This window comes from Schistocerca gregaria, chromosome 2 (assembly GCF_023897955.1).
Source record: "Schistocerca gregaria isolate iqSchGreg1 chromosome 2, iqSchGreg1.2, whole genome shotgun sequence".
NCBI lineage: Eukaryota > Metazoa > Arthropoda > Insecta > Orthoptera > Acrididae > Schistocerca > Schistocerca gregaria.
Window position 1 is genome coordinate 209,273,982 of NC_064921.1, and position 25,224 is coordinate 209,299,205.

At 40.9% G+C, this 25,224-nt stretch overlaps 1 protein-coding gene across 3 annotated transcripts in view; it reads right to left on the minus strand.

Moving 5' to 3' along the window:
- Positions 1 to 23,095, minus strand: part of LOC126336706 (lactosylceramide 4-alpha-galactosyltransferase-like) — a 112,291-nt gene extending 89,196 nt beyond the window's left edge. Inside the window, exons 1-2 of one of the 3 annotated variants that reach the window (XM_050000672.1) lie at positions 22,006 to 22,795; positions 21,558 to 21,915 (exon numbers count right to left, since the gene is read on the minus strand). The gene's annotated coding sequence lies outside the window, so the exon portion shown is untranslated. Of the gene's footprint in view, positions 1 to 19,108; positions 19,205 to 21,557 lie in introns of those variants that run through there. The other 2 variants (XM_050000671.1, XM_050000673.1) reach the window with 2 other exon arrangements.
- Between the last annotated feature and the right edge of the window lie 2,129 nt (positions 23,096 to 25,224).

Consider the following 25,224-nt stretch of genomic DNA (forward strand, 5'->3'; position numbering starts at 1 on the left):
TTCATAGTTCCACACAACTTCTTCCTGCTTTCTCGATTGATCTGCGTTCAGTTTTACAAGACTTATCCAATGTGTCAACTTATAACTAAATCTGAGGGGGGTGCGATGGAGAGGTTCCCTTGTGAGTAGCTAGGAAAATACATTTCGTTCCTTAATACTTTTGTTGATGTCTTGTACTACTTGGTCCTTATATGGTATACATCGATTTACAGACGTCAGAATACAGACTGATCCATTGTAAATTACATATACGTTGATGTTACATTTTCGTTTTTCATCTGTTAGTTAATTACATTAGTTTAATCAATCCGTAACGAGGACCAGAAGAGTGCAACGCTAGGCAGCAGAATCTTCTTCACATCACTGGCCTTTGCTGTGATTGCTGTCGTGGTCGGCTTATTGTCTCCGACCGCAGCGATGAACGCACTATCTGTGTCATACTGCAGCACTCCTGTTCTCGTCATGCAACATAAGAATGGGAACACTTTCGTGCGAACAATAACAATAACTAACATCGTCTCAAATCAACGTTAACTTACGATGTTGCAGGGGGTGCATGAGCAAGACAACAGGCAATGCAACGACTACGGCTGTTATGAAATACATCAAATGTATTCGCAGTTGCAGTATGGATAACCTATAGCTGTATAATGGAATGATGTTGAAAATTTGTGCTTATGTCGAGCGCTCCCTTAACCGCTTTGGTTATCCGAGCATGCTTCATGGCCAGACTCAAACTTCAATATGTTGTCGTCCAAGTATCTACAACCTATAGTCGTACATTAATTACGTACGCTGAAAAGCCAAAGAAACTGGTACGCGGTCGAGCACGCGGAAGTGCCAGAAGACATCGTGGCGTGGACTCGACTAATGTCTGATGGAGTGCTGGAGGAAACTGACGCCATGAATCCTGCAGGGCTGCCAGTAAATCACTTACACTACGAGGGGGTGAAGACCTTTGCTGAACTGCATGTTGCAAGGCATCCCAGATATGCTCAATAATGTTCATGTTCGGGGAGTTTGGTGGCCCGCGGAAGTGTTTAAACTCTACAGTATTCCTGGAGTCTGTAACAATTATGAATGTGTGAAGTGTCGTACTGTCCTGCTGGAATTGCCCAAGTCCGTCGGATCTCAATACTTGTAATCTGCTCAATATAATTCGAAACGAGACTCGTTCGACCAGGCAACATGTTTCCAGTCGTCAACAGTCCTGTGTCGGTGATCGCGGGCCTAGGCGAGGCATAAGGCTTTGTTCAAATGGTTCAAATGCCTCTGAGCACTATGGGACTTAACTTCTGAGGTCATCAGTCCCCTAGAACTTAGAACTACCTAAACCTAACTAACCTAAGGACATCACACACATCCATGCCCGAAGCAGGATTCGAAGCTGCGACCGCAGCGGTCGCACGGCTCCAGACCGAAGCGCCTAGAACCGCTTGGCCACCCCGGCCGGCTAAGGCTATGTGAAGTGCAGTCATTAAAGGTACACAAATGGTCCTTCTTCTAAGAAAGCCCGTATGGATTATGTTTCGTTGAAGACACTTGTTGATGGCCCCGCATTCAAATCTGAAGCAATTTGCAAAAGAGCTGCACTTCTGTCATGTTGAACGATTATCTTCAGTCTTCGTTGGTCCTGTTCTTGCAGGATCTTTATCCGGCATTAGTGATGTCGGACATTTGATGATGTACCGGATTCCTGATCCTTGAAAAGGATGGAAAGCCATTCCTACGGCACATATTTTAATCTTGCGGCCTCAAACTTTTACCTTTGTTCGCTCCTTATCGAAAAACCGTCAAGAAAACGTCTTTGTGAACGAAAATTCATTTTAAGCTTGGACTGATGACATCTTTATCTCTAAACCATTAGGTTTCTGCAACATGGAATACAGGAATACCTGTACATCGCCAGGCTGTTAATGTGATGGATATATTATTGTTTTTCTGTTGCATTCATTAAACAAACAAAAACATTATAAAAATGTACACTGTTCGAATGCACACAAATTATAACTTAATACGGTAAACAGACAACAGAAGTCTAATATAATAAAACGAGTAGTATCAATAACTGGAGCCTGCCCAACACTTTACTCATTAATGACGTATTACACACTTATGGCCAGTGTCAACGTGAAATCATTTGCAGTACCAAAGATACATTTCGGGGCTACCACGAAAATAGATAAATCTGGCAGTGAGAGTAGGCCAAAAAATAAACCTGGTTGTCAGGCCCATCAAGGCCACAAATAACCCAATGTAATTGTGTATTCACAAAAACTAAAAGTTACTGTTTTCGTAAACCACATCAAGTACTGACGAACCGATTCCACAGACCAAACGTGAGGAGAGGGGCTAGTGTAATTGGTTAATACAAACCATACAAAAATGCACGGAAGTATGTTTTTTAACACAAACCTACGTTTTTTTTTTTTTAAATAGAACCCCGTTAGTTTTGTTAGCACATCTGAACATATAAAGAAATACATAATCAGTGCCGTTTGTTGCATTGTTAAATGTTTATTACTTTCGGAGGTATTGTAATCTAAAGTTGACGCTTGAGTACCACTCCTCCGCTGTTCGATCGTGTGTGTCGGAAAGCACTGAATTACGTAGGGATCCAAAGGGAACGGTGATGGACCTTAGGTACAGAAGAGACTGGAACAGCACATTACGTTCACATGCTAACACCTTTTTATTGGTCTTTTTCACTGACGCACATGTACATTACCATGAGGGGTGAGGTACACGTACACACGTGGTTTCCGTTTCCAATTACGGAGTGGAATAGAATGTGTCCCGACATGTCAGGCCAATAGATGTTCAATGTGGTGGCCATAAATATATCCAGCGGTAACGTTAGGTGACTCGCCCTATATATATAACTAATTACTAGTGTTTGTTCGTAAACAGCTGCCTTCAGATCTGTAAAAGTAACAACAGAAATTTGCCTTTGGGTCCGAATAACTTTTACAATCTCCAAGAAAATACATTATGTAAAAGTGATGAATGTTAAGTACCAAAACATACCACTCACGCTAGAGACTTTGTCTACATACACTATAGGCTCGAATGCCACTGTGTAAGAATGTATCTCAGAATTAAGCAAATAAACTGCAAATGCGTATCACGTCTATGTGAACAATTAACAATTTTACAACAAGTTATTTAAGCAGATGGTAGATTGCAAGTGTAATTAATAAAAACAATGTGCTCATTAATGAGTCACGTTTTCAGTACATTGTTGGTTGCATCAAGGAAGTAACATAATGCAATTCTGAATCTATGGTGATAAAAGGAAAATCCTCTTTTTGCTCTCTTCACCAGACTTTATCGGTAGAATTTGCGATTTGACAGGGGTAAAAGTGGAAAGTGTTTGGGATGGTTTTGGGAAAAATTGTATAATTTGAGATTTGGCAGGGAAATGTTTTTTCAGAGAATTGAGATTTGATCGGATACTGCTTTTTTCGGTAGAACTTGTGATTTTACAGGCTGACTGTATTTGCACCAGAACCTACATCCCACTACTACTCCTATTAGCAGCAGAAATTTTTTTTAGGTGTGGATTTATATGTGGTACTTCAATATGTACACACTCAGTGTGTTGGTGTTTTCTGCATGGTCATACCTGCACCACTTAGTGGACTATGTATAGACTGATGTGTTTTGTGTACATGCATCCACAGTTCAACACCTGGCATGCTACCTAGGGGAAAATAAGATTAATGGTTTCCTCTTCCTACATGTACTTTGAGGTAATACCCAACCTAAAAACATACTACACCTAGTAGCTATAATCCTTATTTCTCTTTGCTGTTTTATCTTCGTGTTATAAAATGCTAAAAGAGTAAAGGGTAATGTCACTTTGTCCCAGAATGCAGTTCTCAGCATAGTACAAAAGGTTTGCCTAAAACACTCCAGCTTCTTGTCTGCAGTACTCCTTTAAAACCTGGAGGTACTGATGCCTCTCTTTTTATGTTTCCAGAGGACTTGTCAAGACAAATTACTATTGTTATTATTATTATCAGCAGTATATTCCAAAATAATATTTTGTTATATTTTTATATTTTACCTCTGTAAGGTGGGGATTGATATTCACCAAACTGCTGCTCTTGAAGTTGCTGTGAAACTCTCAACACTGATAAAATCCATGCTCCGTTATAAGTTTCTCAATACTGAATAAGATGGAGTTTTTTTTGTGAAACTACCCCTCTGATGAGCTTCTCTGGGAAATGGAATTTCCACAAATATTTCTTTCTTAGAAATGACCCTCAATTTTGTATCATATTTTGAGTGAGCACCACGACATCAAAAGGCTTTGTTTTACATCAAACTGTTACTGTGGTTTTCAGCCAATTCATCAGAACAACTGTTATGACATAGGATTTAATCAGTCCGATATAATTATTAAACTCCATAAACGTATATCCCCTAATAGGTGAAGTTACTTTCACTGCCTCAAAAAGTTTCAGATTACTCGCTTATTAAGATACCTTGGCACAGGGTAATTCTTGTTCTGTCCTGACCACAAATCGAAAAAAATTTCTTCGATGTTTCACTTCTGTTTATTACACTCATGAATTCTTAAACGAACATTTTTCTTTCTGGTATAATATGTTACAGCTTTCACTTTGTGTACTTTCTGGTCAGTGGTAACCTCATTAATTTCTTTTATGACTTGTTTCTTTATGTCATCATCTAAATTTGCAGATAACCAGGTAACATTTCATTCAGCACTTTCATCTCTGCAGTGTACTTATAGCATGATGAGCATTTATCACTCCTTGGATACCGCAAAACTATATTGAATTTGGTGTTTAATGCTGTTCTGTGCATTTAATATGAAATATAAAAATTCGTGTTCCTGGAAAATTTCATCCAATTCTTTTCTTCCACGAGACGCAATTTCTTGGTCTTGTCATTGTTCTAACGATTTGATCTGCCATTAAACGAATGAATGTGGTCACAAACTGCCATTCCTACTGCTTCTTTAGTTTTCCATGGCCTACTTCCATGCTTACCCCCTCCAGCACAAAAAGACTTGCGCAAATTCAAGAAATTCTGAACTGTCATTAATCATCGCCTTGTTACTCCATGTACTACCACGAAGGCTTTTCTGCACGTAGGCATTTCACGTACGATTTCATGACCTGTTATTCGTACTCTTAGTTAAAATTACATTCTCTAAGCTGCACTTCATCTTAATTATTCCTTGATCATATTCTGTGAAGTGGAAGTATTGTAATGAAGCCAGTCACATGCAGTGATTGTTCATTAGAGTCCATGGTGTTACTAAATTGCCACAAAATATTTGATTTTTGTTCAGTACTTACTATCTCAAAACACTTAAACTTATAGTTGCAGTCTTTTCCTAGTTCGTGTGACTGAATCCTTAATTCCTTCATGACTGTACTCATCAACCTCACACTTACCTTTTCCTAACACCGTTAGAATCTGACTGTATCTGTCTTTCAACCTCAGAATAAGTACTCACCATTTAACGTAAATAGTAAAACAATGGAAACTCCAGGATGGAATATGACAATGTTATGAAGAGAATAGTTGCTATTCGCCACATAGCGGAGATGCTGAGTCGAAGATAGGCGTAACAAAAAGACTGTCAGAAAGTAAGCTTTCGGCCAACAAGGCCTTCATTGGAAATAGAGCGCACACACACACACACACACACACACACACACACACACACACACACACACACAACTATAGTGTCTGGTTATAAATAATAACATATTAAAGCTGGAATGAATCATTTACAACACCTGCATTACTAAACACAATGTCTCAAACTAAAGTAATGATTCTCACTAGTACCAACAATGCACAATAAAGCAAAATTCTCTGTCGCTTGCTTCAGTATTGTTTGCCAAACCACAAAGTATCTGAAACTTAAAACATAACATTGGATAAAGCACATTTATTCCCTGTAGTGAGAGACATTAGCAAGTTCTTTCCCTGCATGCCTCATCTAAAATGGTTTATAGAACATGGACCAATCATATCATCACACTAGACGATTAACAATATTAAACAACACATAATCCTACATCTCATGGCATAAATAACTCGTTTTTGAAAAAATGTCGACAAGACACATTCTTGTAGTGCACTCTTCAACTGCAATGGGATTTTTCATCGCCTCTGTTCTTCTTGGTCACATCTGGGAATATTTCTCATGGAACTGTTCAATGTAACATGAAATATCATAAACTTGCTTTCAGTTTTGTATGTTGTATAAATGTATACAGACTACACATAAAAAGCATATATTGAATAAAAAATATAGTTTCTTGCCATGTATCCTTGTTCTTATGTACAAACCAAAAGCTTTAATCCTACATCCTATGACAATAACTTATAAACTTGACATCTTATATGACAGCTCTAACAAACACATATTGAATAAATTGCCTATATGCGCATTTAATGTGGTACAGCGAAATTTAAGACAGGACATTAGCAGCAGCATTTTTCCTCATTACATCGGCTGTCAGATAACTCCCACATACAGTTATCAGAGCAGCTCATGAGCAAATCGTATTGGATGGCGATCTGCGTACTTTGGTGGCTTCTGTGTTTGTGCGTGTGAGTGTGAGTGACTGTGTGTGTCGCAACCCCGCCATCCCAAATTCTGCGGAAAACAGATGCTATTTAAGAAAAGAGAACTCAATGAGGGTCAAACCCACAACCCTCTAAGCATATTTACGCTACTGCTGGTCCTGTTACGCTAACAGATCCTCACGAAAACGATGTATACAAATTCGCATTATTGCAGTAGGCCAATTGCACAAGCTTAACAAATTAAACATACTAGGGATCTAAACTACAAATTTTGCCTCTGCAGTTCTCTGTTGTGGCAGCGTGAGAGTGATAAGGGACTGGGGAAGGATGTAATTAGAGATGTGATCTTATATTGCACCAGCTTTATCCGTACTCTTCTATTACAGTAACCGTCATCAGAAAAGAGTTGCAACAGCAGAAAATATTCTTCGAGTGAAGGAAAGACCGGATCAAATTCCGATTAAATACATAAAATAAAATAAACACCGTCTATGTGTGCAAGTGAGAACTGAGAGGTCGTCGTGTCGAAGCATTATCAAAAAGCAACTGCAACTCTGTCCTTACAAATTTCCTATTGTGTATGAGTTGAAGTGTACAGACGAACCTTCACATACTGAGTTCTGCCAGTGGTTTCTCAGTGTCAGGTTTTCGTTTCTTCACATGCAGCCTGCTTCTGTCTGTTAGGGTATGTGAACTCAGAGAACATGTGTCATTATGCATCAAGCACTCCCCCATCATTACATGGAAGAGCCACTGAATAATCCGCACATTGGTGTTGGGTGCGCACCGCCTGGTATCCACAATGTAACACGACTCTTTCAACAAGCGGTTAATGCAATCCAGTATGTCCAGAAGCTCTTTAATCCAAATGTGGATCTGCTCCCAGAAGATGAACCACTTTGTGGAGTAACAGCACACACTGCCTTGGCAATCTTGTCACGAGTGCACGAAGGCCTGGCCACTTCGGTCGCCACTTCCCTCTCCCTCTTTTTCGTGCAAATTGAAGGCTCAGGTGCACTGAAATAATCTACATCTACGTAGATACTCCGCAAGCCACCGAACGGAGCGTGGCGGAGGGTACCGTGTACCACTACCCACAAACTGGAAGAGATACAATAGGACACAGAAAACACGTGTTGCTTCTATCCTTCAGGTGAAGCCGTTATGACAGCCTCTGATAAATCTGGCACAGAGCTGCATCGACATCAACGAAGACCACTCACAGCATCTTCTGTATTGTGTATTAAAAGCTTCAATCTCGCAACAGTATTACAGTAAATATTTTCCGGGGAAGTTTCACTATGCGTGATAGGCTCGATGCTTATTTGATTGCACGAACTCAGTTCGTAATACTGGATACCTAATGTCCAAAAAGAAACGAAAATAACATGAAAGTGACCCAAGTCAGCGCAGTGCGACCTCCACTGTTCACAGCCTACGAACATAAACAATTTATCAGGCATGTTTAGCATCATTACAACATAGTTCGCTGACGATGCCTTTGTATATAGCGAAATATTGTCGTTGGAAAATTAAAAGGAAATGCACTAAGATTTTGACAAAATTTCTACTTAGTGTACTGAATGGCAGTTATATACAAATTGCTTTTATTTCTGCTATTGGTCTTTCTAAATCTACATGATTACTCTGCAATTCAGACTTAACTGCCTGGCAGAGGGTTCTTCGAACAGTCAGACTATTTTTCTACTGTTCCATTCGCTAACCGCACGTGGAATAAATGAACACTCAAATCTTTCTATGCCAGCCCTGATTTCTCTATTTTATTACTATAGTCATTTCTCCCTATGTAGGATGGCAACGATGAAACATTTTCAAATTCAGAGGAAAAAGATGGTAATTGAAATTTCGTTGAAAGATCGCTCCCCAACGAAAAACACCTTTGTTTTAATTATTACCACCCCACCTCTATTATTATGCTTCGCACTTCTCCGATGTTCTCTTGTCAGTTCTGTCTGGTAAGGATCCCTTAAAGCACAGCAGTATTCTAGCAGAGAATGGACAAACTTAGTGTAGACAGTCTCTTTGGTAAAGTTGCTTCTTCTTGAAAGTATTCTGCCAATAAAAGGCAGTCTTTGGCGTGCTTTCCCCACAGCATTATCTGTGTGATCGTTCCAATTTAAATTGTTCGTAATTGTAATACCTAGGTATTTACTTAAATTGACAGCCTTTAAATTTGTGTGACTTGTCGTGTATCCTAACTTTAACGGATTCCTTTTCGTAGTCATATGGGTAATCTCACACATTTCCTTATTCGTAGACAACTGCCACTTCTCTCACCATCCATATATTTTCTCTAAATCATTTTACAATTGTTTTTGATGTTCGGTGACTTGACTATACAGTAAATGAGAACATAATCTGTTAACAGTCTAAAAGGGCTCCTCAGATTGTTTCTTAAATCGTTTTTGTAGATTAGAAACAACAGAGGGCCCGTAACACTTCCTAGGGGAATGCCGTATATCTCTTGTCTTACTCAATGATTTTCTGTCGATTCCTGATAGGAAATCACACATCCATTCACAATTTGGTTAGCAGTCTCTTGGGAGGAACGGTATCAAAAGCCTTCTGGAAACCTAGAAATGTGGAAACAATTTGAGCTCCCCTCTCGACAGCACTCACTACTTCGTGCGAATAAAGAGCTAGCTGTGTTTTACAGGAACGATATTTTCTGAATCCGTGCTAACTATGTGTCAGTAGACCGTTTTCTTCAAGGTATATTCCATAATCCTACTAAAGATCGACGTCTGTGGTATGAGTGTGTTATTCATCGAATTAATCCTACTTCCTTTCTTGAGTATTCGTGTAATCTGTGCATATTTCCAGTCTTCTGACACGGATCCTTAGTTGAGCCAGCTGTTGTATGTGATTGCTAAGTATGGGGCTATTGTGTCAGCATACTCCGAACCTAATTGGTGGCTATCTGGACAACTAGACTTCATTAAGTGATTTATGCTGCTTCGCTACCCAAGGAACCCTACTTTCAATTTACTCATGTTGGCAGCTTTTCCTGACTCGAACTGCAGAACACACTCTCACGATAGAAAGTAAGGAAAAAAAACCACGCATCATGAAGCAGTTTTCCAAATCGGGCGGAAGCCAGTAGGTATGATGATATGTACACACAAACAAATGATTAGTTTCAGAAAAATTGGGTGAAAATTTCAAGAGAAAAAGCATCACAAATGAAGCAAGTCAGTAACGCGATGGTCCCCCTCTGGTCCTTACGCGAGCATTTATCCGGTTTGGCATTTATTGATAGAACTGTTGGATGTCCTAGTGAAGGATATCGCGCCAAATTCTGACCAACTGGCACTTTAGATCGTCAGAATCTGAGATGATTGGAAGGTCCTGCCCTTAAGGCTCCACACATTCTCAGTTGATGAGACATCCGGTGACCTTACTGGCCAATGTAGGCTTTCAGAAGCTCTAATACAAGCAGTAGTAACTCTCGCCGTGTGAGGGCGGGCTTTATCTTTGGCCTAGAATCTCACTGACTGGAGTAGGTCTTCAGTGATGAGTCCCCATGGTACTGAGCCCTGATATCCAGCAGAGAAGTGTCTGGAGACGCCTAAGACAGTTGTACGATACGAACCTGACTCCAGCCCACCATACGACCTGACAATCAGGAGTGATGTCTAGGGCGTCATTTTATTTTTAATAACGTGACCCCTTTGGTTGTCATGCGCGGGGCCCATACAGCACAGCGGTACGTCGACGATAGTGTACGAAGTACTGTCCAAAATTTTTGGGACTGACACCGCCATCTGTTGAAAACCTTACCTTTCTACTAATGGTCCCCATTACTCTCGAAGTAGTTCCCAACCGCATGTACACACCAGTCCCAGCGCCTCTGCCACAAGTCAAGCGTTTTCTGGAAGTCCTGTTCTTTGAGGGTGTTTATCACGACCAGCGATGCTTCTTGAATCCTCTCTAAAGCGTCGAACCGACGCCTTTCAACTAGAGTTTCAGTTTTAGGAATAGCGCGAAGTCGCAGGGTGCCAAATATGGGGAGTATGGTGGGCGGGGTAGAGCCGTCATGTTGCTTTCTGCCAAAAAGTTCCTGGTGAGCAAGGACGTGTGACAGGGCGCGTTGTCGTGATGCAGCAGGGACTGAAGCCAAAGTTCGGGCTGTCGTCGCCGCACGTTGTCATGGAGCGGTCGCAAAACATCACGGTAGTACGCGGAATTCTCCGTTTGGCTGGGTGGGACGAATCCTTTGCGCACGGTTCCCTTGATAACAAAGGAAACGAGGATCATGCTCTTCACTTTGCTCTTCGCCTGGCTCCCATTTTTGGGTCTTGGAGAGCCCGGGCACTTACACTGGGACGATTGTTGCTTTGGGCCATAACCGTAAATCCAGGTCTCTTCTCCAGTGATAATCCGTGACAAGAAGGTTGGATCATCAGATGCGGTCTGACGAACGTCCGAATCCATCGTAAAATCGCCACACACCAAACACATAGTATTACGAAAATCACTGTGGACACGCAACACCTCCTCCCAGCTGAATGACACTCCGTGCACTGTCTTATCAGATATGCAGCCTCCCCCACCTAGAGGTACAAAGATCTACTACTACTACTTTCCACATGGCAGCAGCAGCCTCGAAAATTTTGGATTCCACCTCGTATGCCCGTTTTGTTACTTTCATGGCAAGCGTTCCTGGGCTTAAGTTTCAGCGAGATAATGCCAGCCCGCACCCGGCAAAAGTTTGTCTGGCTTGCCATCGTGCTTGCTACACTCCACCTCGGCCAGCAAGGTGGCCGTATCTCTCTCTAAATGATAACGTTTGGCACATTACTTCGGGATTTTGATAATCTAAAGCTGCTAAATGGGCAATATTTGACACGATATCCCTCACAAGAATATTTAACAACGCTATCAATCAATGCCAATCTGAATAACTGCATGCATAAGGTTGACCAATGCGTTACTAACTTACACAATTTGTGAAGCTGTTTCCCTTGCAAAATCATTCAATTTTTTCTGAAATTGTAATCTTGTGTTTGTTTGTACATAACAACTGCCTATTTCTGTCACAATCGAATAACTTGATAATCTGAGTTTGATAGATCCGCTTTAGTCACCCTGTCATCGACCAGTGGTGTCGTTCAGTGAAAGTATTGACTGTGTCTTGCCGATGATTTACTCCCTTTCGATTTTTCTGTCAGATCTCGCGACAGAGTTTCGTTATATAAGCTGTTGAAAGCATCTCATATTTAAATCCACACTATGTTTCGAGCTTCAGTGAAACAGCACCAATCTTGTAGATTTTGTTTTCTTTTAAATTTGGGTTGCTTTTTCATTGATTCTGCAATAGTGTTCTATCGTGTTTCGTGTACTATGAGACACTTTATGAGGTATAGTTGTCGGTGCAATGTGGTGATGAGTGTAAAATAGTTTACTGACGCTGAATGTCACGTCTGTAGAAATAAAAGGCTAACAGAGCTTCTCTAGGACTGAGGAACACCGCGACATATAACGGGTATGAGTGTAGGCATACCATAATTTTTCCGGGTGCTGTACACTAGTTAAAAGATAACTGCACTGTTTGTGTAAAACGTGCATATATTGTACTGTAAAGTTACTGTGGCTTATGTTGTGTAAAATGTGTATATATTGCATTGTAACGTTACTGTGGTTAATGTTGTGGCATGGTGTGTCCTATCGTGAGGGATGTATAGATTCAGCACATCAATAAACATGAGGGCATGAGAGAGATTTTTAAAGTGAAAAATTATGTGCGCTATAGATACTGAGATTCGACCCAAAAGGGACATCGTTCAGTATCTTAATGTAGCAGCAATCGTAATATTTAATTGTAAATATCGTCCTGGCTTCCAATATTCTTGTGAGTCTCGTATGTGTTTGGTGATCTATGGACAACTTTGCGGGTTTAACTGATACTGCAATTTAGTGATCTGTGCAAAATAATTTTACCGCTGAAAGTCCCATCTGCAGAGAGAAAGAAGAGGTGGAGGGTTCTTCGATACCGATGGCATCAGTAATTCAGCAGGTAAATTTGATAAGAGCCAATCATAATTCTCGATTCATTCACAAGACATTTTCTGTGCTGGGGTATATGAGCCACTGAATGGTGGTGAGAATGTTTGCATATGTTGAGAGCATAAAGGGTAACACACGATGGACTGGGTTATTATGGGCTATTTCCATAAACAGGTTCGGTTAGGATAAGAATTTCCATGCATACAAGCCGAGACATCGGGAAAGCTCTTACAAAAGCGACCTTTAACTATTTCTTGGACACTATACGATTCCTCAGAGGTCGACTTGGCTCTTATTTTTTACAAAGCCATAGGGGTGCAGCAACCTGTGCTATTCTGTCATCAATGGTAAAGACAAGTGCTGCCCGGAGGTGTCTCGAATATGGGGGCTGCGTGAGCATGCCTTGGAGTTTGTGACATCAGTACAACAGTGACTGTATACTAGAAAATGGAGGCAACTTTCACCTGCATCCTGCGGTGGATTGCGGCTGTGACAGCACGTGCATCTGGTCATGTCATCAACGGCACCTAGGTGATAAAGTATTTCGAGAGGAATTTCTCAGGTACCAAATATGAAAGGGATGTCACTGCCTCATGCCTGAGGGCACCTGTGTGTAGTTTGACATCAGATGGCTGTGTCACTTTGCAGGATCTGTCGCTAGCCTCCTGTGTGCTCTGCTGGATAGGGGGTGGTGGACGGTGCTTGTGTGTGTTGATTGCATGTCTGTAGCATTATTTTGTGAGCAGGTCTGTAAGCTGCGCTGTGTGTTATTTGGACAGTTTATGAGTTGATTTCTTGTCTGCGGATCTGTGTACTGCATTATTTAGGAGCAGTTTGCAGATCTGTACTGACATTATTTTGGTAAATTAAGAGTTGTTTGTGTGTCTGCAGAGCGGTAGTTAGGAGTAGTTTACAGTTCTGTGGGCTGTGTGATGTGCCCCCATGCATCTCAGAGCGTGTGTTTTGCATCAGTGTAATAAATATACTCCATGCCTAAATAAATTGTTCCAAAATTAATAAAGTACAGTCCTTCCTTACGCTATCCAGCAAACCACGGCAGGGAGAGTCATTTCGCGACATTTTCCCCCTCCAGACCACCATCTTGGCTTACATCACAGGACGCACAACAGACCCTCTGGTGGCAGTATTGTGTACTAGGTCAGTTGGCGTCTAGATATTGTGGTGGTGACACTGCCTGCAAAATAAAAACTTGTGTCCAGCACAAGCAGAGTAAAATTGAACTAGAGTTCCACCTGGATCCGGTAATTTATTTAATTTCAATCCTTTCAGTTGTTTCTCTACGCCAGGGATGCTTATTACTATGTCGTCCGTACGGGAGTGTGTCCAATGGTCAAATGATGGTATGCTTGTTCTATTCTCCTCTGTGAATGATTTCTTGAATGTGAAATTTAAAACTGCGGCTTTTGTTTTGCTATCTTCAGCTGCCACACCAGACTGGTCAACATGGGACTGAATGGAAGCCTTAGACCCGTTTAGTGATTTAATGTAAGACCAGAATTTCCTCGGATTCTCTTGCTAGATCTTTTGCTAAAGCGTGGAGGTGGCAGCCCTTGTATGCTTCGCACATATCTTTTCACAGACACCCGAATATCTACTAACTGTCACTTGTCATTTGTGCGTTCCCTTTTGAATCGAGAGTGCAACAGCCTCAGCATCTTCTAAATATCGTTATTAAACCATGGTGGTTCTTTTCCGTCCTTTATCCACTTGCTAGGCATATAAATCTCCAGACCATGATTTACAATTTGCTTAAACTTTGCCCATAATTCCTCTACATCTATCTCACTGGAACTAAGTGATGCCAATGCACTGCCTAAGTCAGACACTAATCACTGCTTATCTGCACACTTCACTGGAAAGTCTCTAACCTTCTTGACTGAGTTATTAACTTTGCTAGTTGCTCAAGACAGTTCTCAGAAAATGTGTTCAAAAGTATTTCGAGTGATTGTCTGTCTGTACCACCCGCAATGAATCCACAGACATCCCAGTGTATACTCGATAGGTTAAAGTCGCCTCCAACTAGTATTGCATGATCTGAGTATTTATGCGCTATTGATCATAGACTTTCTTTGAATGACTGTAGAACTGTCACAGCAGAATCACGTGATTAATAACAACATCCAACATTTAACCTGGTTTCACCTATATCTGTTATACGCGATCAGGTAACTTCACTGTCACACTCAACTTTGGCCTCACTATTGCTATGAACATTCCGCCTCCTATGGTCTCCGATCGGTCTTTCCAATATACGTTCCACGAGTCGCTAAATATCTCCGAGCTTTCCACTTCTGGTTTCATCCAGGACGCGGTCCAAAGAATAATATGAGTGCGAGGACTTTCCTGGAGGCCAGTAAATTCGGGAACTTTACGATTACTTACACAGTTAAAGGTAAAATTAGGACAGTCGAAGGGTCTTTATTCTGAACGCCGTTTGACTTCCCTTGCTGCATATCTACTGGCGTGTGTTCATCACAGCACTTCAAACTACTGCCTTAAAAACACTCATGTGCACTCCACAAGTACTCTGCAATACTCTCAACCCGAGTACTTGCTTTCTTTGTGTAGTGCACCCATGACCTATCAAGGTGCGGCCTATAAATTCCCATACGATAACGCAGGCCTAGAATTCTCAGCCAAGACCACCACAGAGTCGACGGAGCCTTTGGTTGAGACCCTCCACTCGCTCCGGACCCCGAGCATATCTGGGAACAAGCTGCAAATTGCGAGCTCTACTTGCACCCCGCGAACGAGGCCAGCAGCCACCTGTACGAACTGAAGATTGCCTCAGAACCCATGCCACAGTCGTCTTGCTACCGTCGTGAGCCACAATGTGCAGATTACTGCACCCTGCATTCTCGATCTCAGCAGGCAAGGCCGCCTCCACATCTCGGATGAGGCCCCCTGGCAGACATACCGAGTGCACATTTGCTATCTCTCCAGCCCAGAGCTATTCAGCAACTCCTTTTGTGGATCAATAAAAGATAAGCCTATAAAAAAGGAAACAGAATTTGGTAGTACCCGGTTCTGAGCACGTCATTTGGTAAAAGCAGGTTAAGAAGCGATATGAAAAGGGGAGATCATGTAAAATCACTATTGTTGAAGGCGAATAGAAAATTCAGACTCGGCGGTAAGATTCTGGGAAGACGCAGCGTATTTGCAAAGGAAATCGCATACTAGATGTCAGTCTGAACAATTCTAGAGCGTTGTTCAAACGTTTGGAGTCTTATCAATCAGGTATAACAACAGACATCTAATGAAATTTACACACGAGTTGCTAGGATCGTAACAGGGTACCCTTTTCCGCACGGAAGTGCAACTAAAATGCTTGGGGAACTCAAATGGGAGACTTCGAAAGAAAGAAAACTGATGTATTCTCGCGATACCTTGTTGTGTAAATTTAGCGAATCTGTAATCAAGGAACAGTGCGTGACCATTCCGCTGCCTCTATCGTTTATCTCACGTGTGGAGCATGCGACTGAGATAAGAGAGATTACAGAGGATGCATAGCCGTGGTATTTTTCCCTCTTTCTATACGCGAACGAAATGGGGCAGAAATCGCTAATACTGGTAAGGGTATCCTCCTGCACAGTGGCCTGCGGCGTGTACAACCAATGTAGATAACAACATAACATAAACACTGAAGACCAATACTCATCTATATATGTAGACAGATCTAAAAACTCAAACTGTTTGGCAGATACCCGCCGCTTATGCACTATTGTTGAGTTGTCAGGATAGAGAATTCAGCTGTAGACAGCCACTGTGGACTTGTTAAAAAATCCTGGGAACGCTTTTCCATGAAATCAATATTCAAGTGGACATTCTTTCACGCAAGATCGTAACATCGTTTGGGAAATAGTGCAAATGTGGTTACAACGAGTGATATCTTAACAGCCCACTTCACTGTATGCACTCAGTAATTTCTCAATATCTTCTTCGTGACAAGAAGACTTCGTTTTCCCCGAAAGTTCAAATGACCCACTTGTAGCTTTCCCATGCTCATACTTCTGTGTCCTTCAAATTTTCTTCGAACTTTTCCCCGAGCAACAGCTCTCGTGCATCTCGCCCCATTTGTATCTTGGCAGTGGAAATTGTTGGAAAGATACTCGTGAGGTGCTGGAATAGTGTTGCGTCTGTATGTCTTAGTATTCCTTTTTAGGAATTATGTACTCAAATTCAACTTTATGTGGACTGGAGGAAGAAGAACTTTATTTGGTTCATCCCGTTGATTGGGTCTCACTTTATCTTCTGCAGATGTTTATGTTGTTTTTGTTAAACAGGAACCAGGAAACTGACGGGAGTAATCACGTATGGCGTTCCCCAAGGCTCAAACTTATGTCCACAATAGTTTCCCGTACATGTAGATATACGTAATATATAATATTCAACAAGTACGATTAGTCCTTTTTGCAGATGACATTAGTATTGCAACTAACCATATATTCAGCAACAGAAGAAATGGTAAGCAGTCTTCTTAAAAGTGTCATTGAATGGTTTTCAGCAAACGGTCTGACTCTCAGTTTTAAAGATTACAACATATTCTGTTCTGCACGTCTAGAGGTGCTTCAGCAATAATAATCGTAACACATGGTGAGAAAATCACTAATTTTATGCGTCCCTACTGATGAAAATTTAAACTGGAAAAAATCACTCTTGAGCTCCTAAAACAACTTAAATCAGCCAAATTTGCATTTAGAGTTACCGTAAATGTTAGGGAGAGACAAATCAGTAAGTTGGGAGTAATGTGATATGGAATAATGTTCTGCAGTAACTTCATCGCGCAAAAGCGTGCTGTGAGGGCAATAGGTGGTGTCACCCATGATCATCTTCCATGAGTTAGGCATTTTGAGTACTGCTTCAAAGTATATTATCCCCCAATGAAGTTTACTGTAAATAAACCACTGCGATTGAAAAGGAACAATGATGTACGTAATAGCAACACCAGAAGAAGTGACGTTCATTACTCCGCATTAAGGTTATCTTTACCAGAAAAATTGGTGCACAATGCTATAGCTAAAATTTCTGATAACTTACCCACTGATATAAAATGCCTGACAGACAGCAGAGGAAAATTTGAAAACACAATGAACAAGTTTCTCCTTGACAACTCCTATTCTGTATAAGAATTTCTGTCAAACAACTTTAAATGTTCAGCAAGTAGCCATATTTACAAATTAAATGTGATGTGTAAGTAAAACGACTCGTTCCACATCATTACGATTTGTCGTGCAAATGATACATGGTCCCTGGTTCGATCTCGGGCGGGAGCACAACAATTTTGCCGGCCGCGGTGGTCTAGCGGTTCTAGGCGCTCAGTCCGGAACCGAGCGACTGCTACGGTCGCAGGTTCGAATCCTGCCTCGGGCATGGATGTGTGTGATGTCCTTAGGTTAGTTAGGTTTAAGTAGTTCTAAGTTCTAGGGGACTGATGACCACAGATGTTAAGTGCCATTGTGCTTAGAGCCATTTGAACCAAATGATACGTGGTCTGACCAGGAGAATTTACTAAAAAAGCTCTGGATTTTGCGTTTTCACCGACACGACAAACACTCAACTGGCGGAAATTAATCACAAATTACTCCAAACGCAATGTTTATGATGTTGTGTTGCGGAGCAAGTTTGACATTATATTGAGAAGCTACAAGTTTTGGTTTGTCTTTTGAGAGGGACAGATCTCTGAGAAGATAGTTCGGTTACGTCTGTGAAAGTAGCTGTGGTTCACTACTGCATATTTCGTGGACACAGTCAAGATCAAAAGGACGTTGTAAGACGTCACTTACAATGTGTACAGCACTTTCCATTTCCCAGTGAATTAGCTCGTCGTGACTGGCACTCTGTTGTTATGAGGGGGTGACTATAAGGAAGATTATACATTAACTATTCACTTCTTTTCCGTAATATCAATTTATGTAAACTGAACAAAAAGCATCAGTTGTAATTACCGTATCTTCACTCCCATTCAACCTCTGGAAAGGGAAATCACTCACAAATTTTCTTCTTTGTGTATAACGAATTTCATAACCCTGTCGAACACCATAGGATACCCCAACTGCAAGTTTATCATCGACTTTACATCCAAACCACAGTTAGTACAAATTACATATTCTTGACGTGATCGAACAATGCTGTGATCAGGATGCTAGAAAACCACGTAAGTAGCAACAGTTGTTTGTGTAATTTAAACCCTTCCGTGACATTATATAGTAACAAAATTAAATGAAATAGTTAGTATGTACCCAGTACGCGTATCAGTATTTCGAAGTGACGCTCATTTCATGTCTACGCGCTATTCTATACGATAATGCGGGGAAATTATGCATATTTATAACTATATTCCGTAGCTTGTCTTACATATCTGATTATTGAAAATTATAGTACAGTCATTAATATACTCTCTAGCTATAACAATACTGTTTGTGGGATGCATATAGTTGCCTAGTTAAACAAAACAACGCTCTTGCACGTTGCAGCAAGTACTCACCGCCTTTTGTTAAGACATCAAATTTCACAACACAACCAAAATCAGTCATAAGGACAAAGTGTCGGATGTATCACGCTCAACAGACAAACTGCAAGTGCCAGTGAGATGGAAGTATTACAGACAAGAGGGTGAACGAGATAAGTTTTATCTACGTAAGCGATAGGTGTTCGCTTTGACAGCACAGATAGTAGAGGGTGTCGCACCGTCTCAACAGCTCAAATCCAGCACCGCAAATTGAAGAATGATTACAAAACTATAAGTTATTAAGCAAAACATACGATCCAAAATCAGGACAGCGCTGTGTAACTCACGGTGCGTTTAGTCACCCTAGCGAAAATTCTTTGCTGATTAGTGTTACTGGTAGACACTATTTCTTCTAGATTCTGGTTAACAGTAATTTCACCAGACGCATTGTATCTTAAGAGTTACAAAGATTTATGGATTTATGCTACAGATTGAACTGCCTTACTCTGTCCACAACATATTCGGATTTTATCTTATGTGATAAGTTATCTCTCCAGTTGGTAAGAGTAACGGCCTGTCAGACATCTTTAAATGAACCAAACCAGTTGCTACTTCCCTCTGACATTGTCTACCCACCACAAACGACGTTCTTTGCTCTTATCGATAGAAGTTTCGATTCAGTCACAAAAATGTTTCGATATTCATAAGCTTGCTATCTGTTTACACTGCGACAATGCTGAGTTGTATCAAAGGCTTTTCGAAAGCCAAGCAACACAACTCCGCCATCTACAGTTTTCTCGATCTTGTGAACGAACAGAGTAAGCAGAATGTCACACAATCGGTGCCAGCAGAATTTATATAGATTCTTACAGAAGAATTTATCCACTCTTCTATGAAGTCATCATCACGGGCGTAAAATATTCCACATTTCGAGTTTTACCATGACGCTGGACTTTGCCTTGTTCCAACTACTTACGATAAGCTTTCAGGCAAATGCCGGGATGGTTCCTTTGAAAGGGCACGGCCGATTTCCTTCCCAATCCTTCCCTAACCCGAGCTTGCGCTCCGTCTCTAATGACCTCGTTGTCGACGGGACGTTAAACACTAACCACCACCACCACCACGATAAGCTTTCGCAAGGCGAAATTTGAATATTGCGCTCAAATATGTGTGTGAAATCTTATCGGACTTAACTGCTAAGGTCATCAGTCCCCAAGGCTACACACTACTTAACCTAAATTATCCTAAAGACAAACACCCACAGCCATGCCCGAGAGAGGACTCGAACCTCCGCCAGGACCAGCCGCACAGTCCATGACTGCAGCGCCTGAGACCGCTAGGCTAATCACGCGCGGCTTTTGCGCTCAAACGTTTCCTTATGGATTTACCAGTCGGTGCGGAAATTGGGCCAGCCTAGGGGAAGATCTGTAGAGATCTAAGGAAATGCGAACCACGGGTATTTTGCTGCAGTCAATATAAATAGTCTTCTTTGTAATGATGAAGGCGATTTAGGTCTCCAAAAGCCGAGTGCGTACCACATTTCATGCGGATGTGACATGTCTTAAGTGGGGGTATACTGTTAGAGCAGCCTAGAATAAGGTCAAAGAACACCAGCGACGCACATTACTAAAACAAACCAAGCAAATCAGTTGTCATCATGCGCTGTCAAGAATATAATCATGAAATGAAACGCGACATGGTCATTAGCATGGTGCAATGGTAGGTTTCTGGGACAACGTAATAAAGGAGTCCATCAAAATAAAGGTGTCGGTTAACCTAATAAACTGAGAAGGAGATTTTAACTTAAACAAATTTTGGGGATTAGGCACTCAATTTATTACGATCTCGCCAGCTATTTCATCCACCAGAACTGGAAAACGCGGGGATAATGTACGTTTCATGGAATATCATTGTGGTCTCCGAAAACCAAAACAGCATTGACGGCCGTAGAGGGTGTCGGGAGTCGAACACGGCTGGAAACAAACCAACGACACTGCACAGTGTGATTGGAGTCCAGGCAGCGAGAACGCATGACGGTTCGCAACACTTGAACAAGACCGACTGGATCGGTCGTCGTAATACTGTACATAAGAGTGGAAATACCAAAGCTGTTGAAAACAAGGAAGCACAGCATTACGCGTATCAGTATTTCGAAGCGATTTAAGTACCTGCTGTGACATATGTATCTACACACACTTGATCAAAGAATAGAGTTCTTAAGGAGCTTCACATTCTTTGTCTGTACCACTTACTAAGCATTTCATGCAGAATGAAAATAAAGAAAAGCTTACGTATTTAGAATTGAACAACTTTCTAGACACAATCACAGGAACGAAAGATGTTTGTTCATGCCACTACACTTGTAATCAGCAAGCAATCAAGTAACAAACTTTAAAATGCCGTAAACAAAAATACTGTCTTGTTGATCTCAAAGGACTTACAGCAGCATAAATTGCAAATAAAAGGCAAATCTGCTTTTACATACCTGTAACTGCATGTTCCGAATATAGTGCATGGGAAGCACTCTCTTATAAACCACTTACTGAAAAGATGTCTTCACGATTGAAAAACTTCAAAATGGCTCATTGTTAGAAATGTGTCATGAGGTTTCTTTGCAGCAAGAAAACTAAATGGGTTAAATGCAACGCATAAGCTTGCTTGTTTTTGGGAACCACAAGGAAAGCAATATTGAGTGCGTTGGTGCGTGCAGCACTGAAAGAAGGGTAACTCGCAGAGCACTATATCAACAGGGCAGCGATAAGTCCACGGGAACAGGCGTCGGTGATATGAGCAGCTGTCGTTTCCCGCTTTGAAGATATCGCGTTCTTTCCTATTCGCTTAGTCTGCAACATCACCAACCTCATGGCTCGCAATTGTTGTGGGAAGAAACTATAAATCTCAATTTTGTGGCAGTCGACAAATATTTTACTCACTGTGGGAAGAAACATGTTGGACGTTCTTTGTAGTATATTATTCCAACTCTTCACTTTCACCACTCTGATCCCTTCTTGAGGAAATACGAACAGCAAGTACACTTTTCCACGTACTCTCCTTCTACTACTGGAAGGGCTGCCTTCTCAGTTTTTATAAACAACTAGATGGAGTTTTTGGGATCTGACTTCACATCTGTTTTAAAATTTGTCGTTTGGTACTATTAACACAATGACAGTTCAGAAAGTGACCGAGTATTTTATTCGCATTGAGGGTAAAAGGAAACTGTGTTGCGATAAAATGAAAATGTCACATGAAAATTTTCGTTGGATGATTTTTTTAAAGATTTTCGTAAAGGCCTAACTCTACAACAATGCCTAGAATCGATTCGTTCAACTTTTGGGGATCAATCATTTTAAAAAAAAAAGACAGTTTGCAATTGGTTTGCAGAATATCGTCGTGTTTTCTTCAGCGAAGACTTCTATGACGGTCGACCAAAATCGTTTGTTCCAAAAATCAGTGATGCTTTGTGCAACACTATTGAAGAGGATCGGTATAGGGCTTACATACAGTGTGAGACGGGCATCCTTAGGCATAACGAAGACTGCACTACATTTGGCCCTGCACTAACATCAGCTGTGTACGAGATCTGTTCCTGATGGATTTCACACAATTTGACCGAAGTTAAAAAAAGGAAAAGTAGATTTGTGTCAACTGGAATAAGAAAACGTTCAATTAACTTCGACAATGAAAACGCAAATTCCATATACAACATCGTAACAAGAGTCGAAACTTGGATTTATTCGTACAAACCAGAAACCAAGCAGCAATCAACTGTTGGACTGGTCTAAGATGAACCTAAATGAATAACAGTGGTTTTTTTCACAAGACATTCAAAGAAAATGATCGCTTGTTTCTTTGGTTGCAATGGAAGTGTAACTACTGCTTTACAGCATGAGTGAGCACATGTGGCCCGCTAGTGGTTTTTATGCCGCCCGCCAAGACAACGAGAAAAATCCGCCTTGAACGAAGTGTTCCTTCCCGTGCGCGACCGAAGATTTCCACTACGTCGGCCACGTCAATACGCATGGTATTCGCGCAAACGCAAACCAAGTTGACACTCGGAGTGATGGCTGATGGGAGCGCTCCCACCAGCCACCGCGCAGAGTGTTAACTTCGACCGCGCGAATTACGAATAGTACGACGCGTAGTGCTTCTCCGGTTGATCTGATTTACTTCCATTTTGTCTGTGCAATAGTATATAAATATCCACATTTAGTAGAAACATGAACCCTACTAAACAACCTAAAATAAGTAATGAATGTCGTGTGTATAATGAAGAATGGACAAAAACATATTTATTTACTGAAACACGTGATAAGGCAGTGTGTGTGTTGTGTAATGAATCGCTAACCGCGTTTAAGGAATATAATCTGTAACGGTCTTCCGAAACACAACACAGCCAATTTGGCTGCAAACTTTCCAAGGAAGATCGGAAAATAAAAGCTCCAGAGTTCGTGAATAGGCTGCAGGAGCAACAAACATTATCAGGCAATCCACACTTCAAAATAGCGCTACAGAAGTTTCAAGGTAACTTATAACCTTGCTAAACTCAACATGCCTTTTTCGGTTGGCGAGTTTATTACCAGGAGCGTGGTGGAGTGTGCAAGCACCTTGCGTCTTGATGTCAGTGGTGAATTAGGGTCATTGCAAATTTTGGCGATATACATCTGAGTAAATTAGCTTACCACGCCTATTTTCATTCTCAGCTGTCGTATGGCATCATATTCTGGGGTAATTCATCATTGAGTAAAAGAGTGTTCATTGTACAAAAGCGTGTAATCAGAATCATTGCTGGAGCTCATCCAAGATCATCCTGCAGACACCTATTTAAAGAGCTAGAAGTCTTCACTGTAGCCTCACTATATATATATATATATATATATTCACTTATGAAATTTGTTATTAACAATCCGAACGAATTCAAAAGTAATAGCCGTGTACATAGCAACAACACTAGGAAAAAGGATGATCTTCACTACTCAAGGTTAAATCTAACTTTGGCTCAGAAGGGGTAAATTATGCTGCCACAAAAGTCTTTGGTCACTTACCTCATAGTATCAAAAGTCTGACAGATAGCCATATAGCATTTAAAAGGAAATTAAAAGAATTTCTTAATGGCAACTCCTTCTACTTATTAGATGAATTTTTGGATGTAGCAAGTGGGTAATTTCCCAACCCTCACAAAAAAGTGTCATATAATATTTTGTGTAATGTAATTTCTTGTATAGACACCTTTTATTAACCGGACATGTCCCACATCATTACAAAGTGTCGTATTAATGATCTATGGAACAAGTACTAATGTAATGTGATTCGAAAGCATTTCATTGTCAAGGAGGGCTATAGTGTAGTGCATTGACTTCACTAGTGACAAATTCGAACATCAGAAGGCTGAAAGCAAACATTTTGCTTGACCTTGGCTGTGGATGAGAGCATAGATAAAGAAGACATTGCACAATTACTTATCTTTTCGTGTGGAATTAATGAAAATTTCTTGTCCCAGAGGAATTGGCCTAGAATCAATTAAGGATAGAATCATTGGTCAGGACTTACTTGGTTGTCCTGTGAACCATGTCGAGAAAATTGGCTTGCACTGGAACAAAAATTTTAAACTTTACAACGGATGGGATCAGAGATTTGAGTAGGAACAATACATGTATGGTAAAGCTTTTAAAAAACGAGTTGTAGGTGCAAGATTCAGACAGTGATATCTTGTATTTTCATAGCATTTATCATCAGGAGAGACTATGTAAAGATGCACTGGACTTAGAGCATGTGCCAGATGATGGTTTTGGTGTTGTGAACACAATCGGAGCAAGGGAACTGCACAACTGACAGTTCAGATCTCTTGTTGAGGTTGTGGGGGAGAGTATGATGATGTGACTTATCACAAAAGTCTGATGAGACTGGGCTAAGTGTTAAAAAGTCTGAGCACTGCAAAATGCTATGATCCTATTTCTGGACACAAAGAAAGTATCTCATGATTTTGTTACAAAAATAGGATGTGAAAAGTGTAGATGTGAAGTAATGTTTGCAGCTGATGTATCTGAGAAACTGAATGAACTGCATGTGCCATTTCAGGGAAAGGGATTATTAGCACATGAATTTTAACACATGTAAAATCATTTAAAGCAAAATCACAACTATTTGTAAGGCAA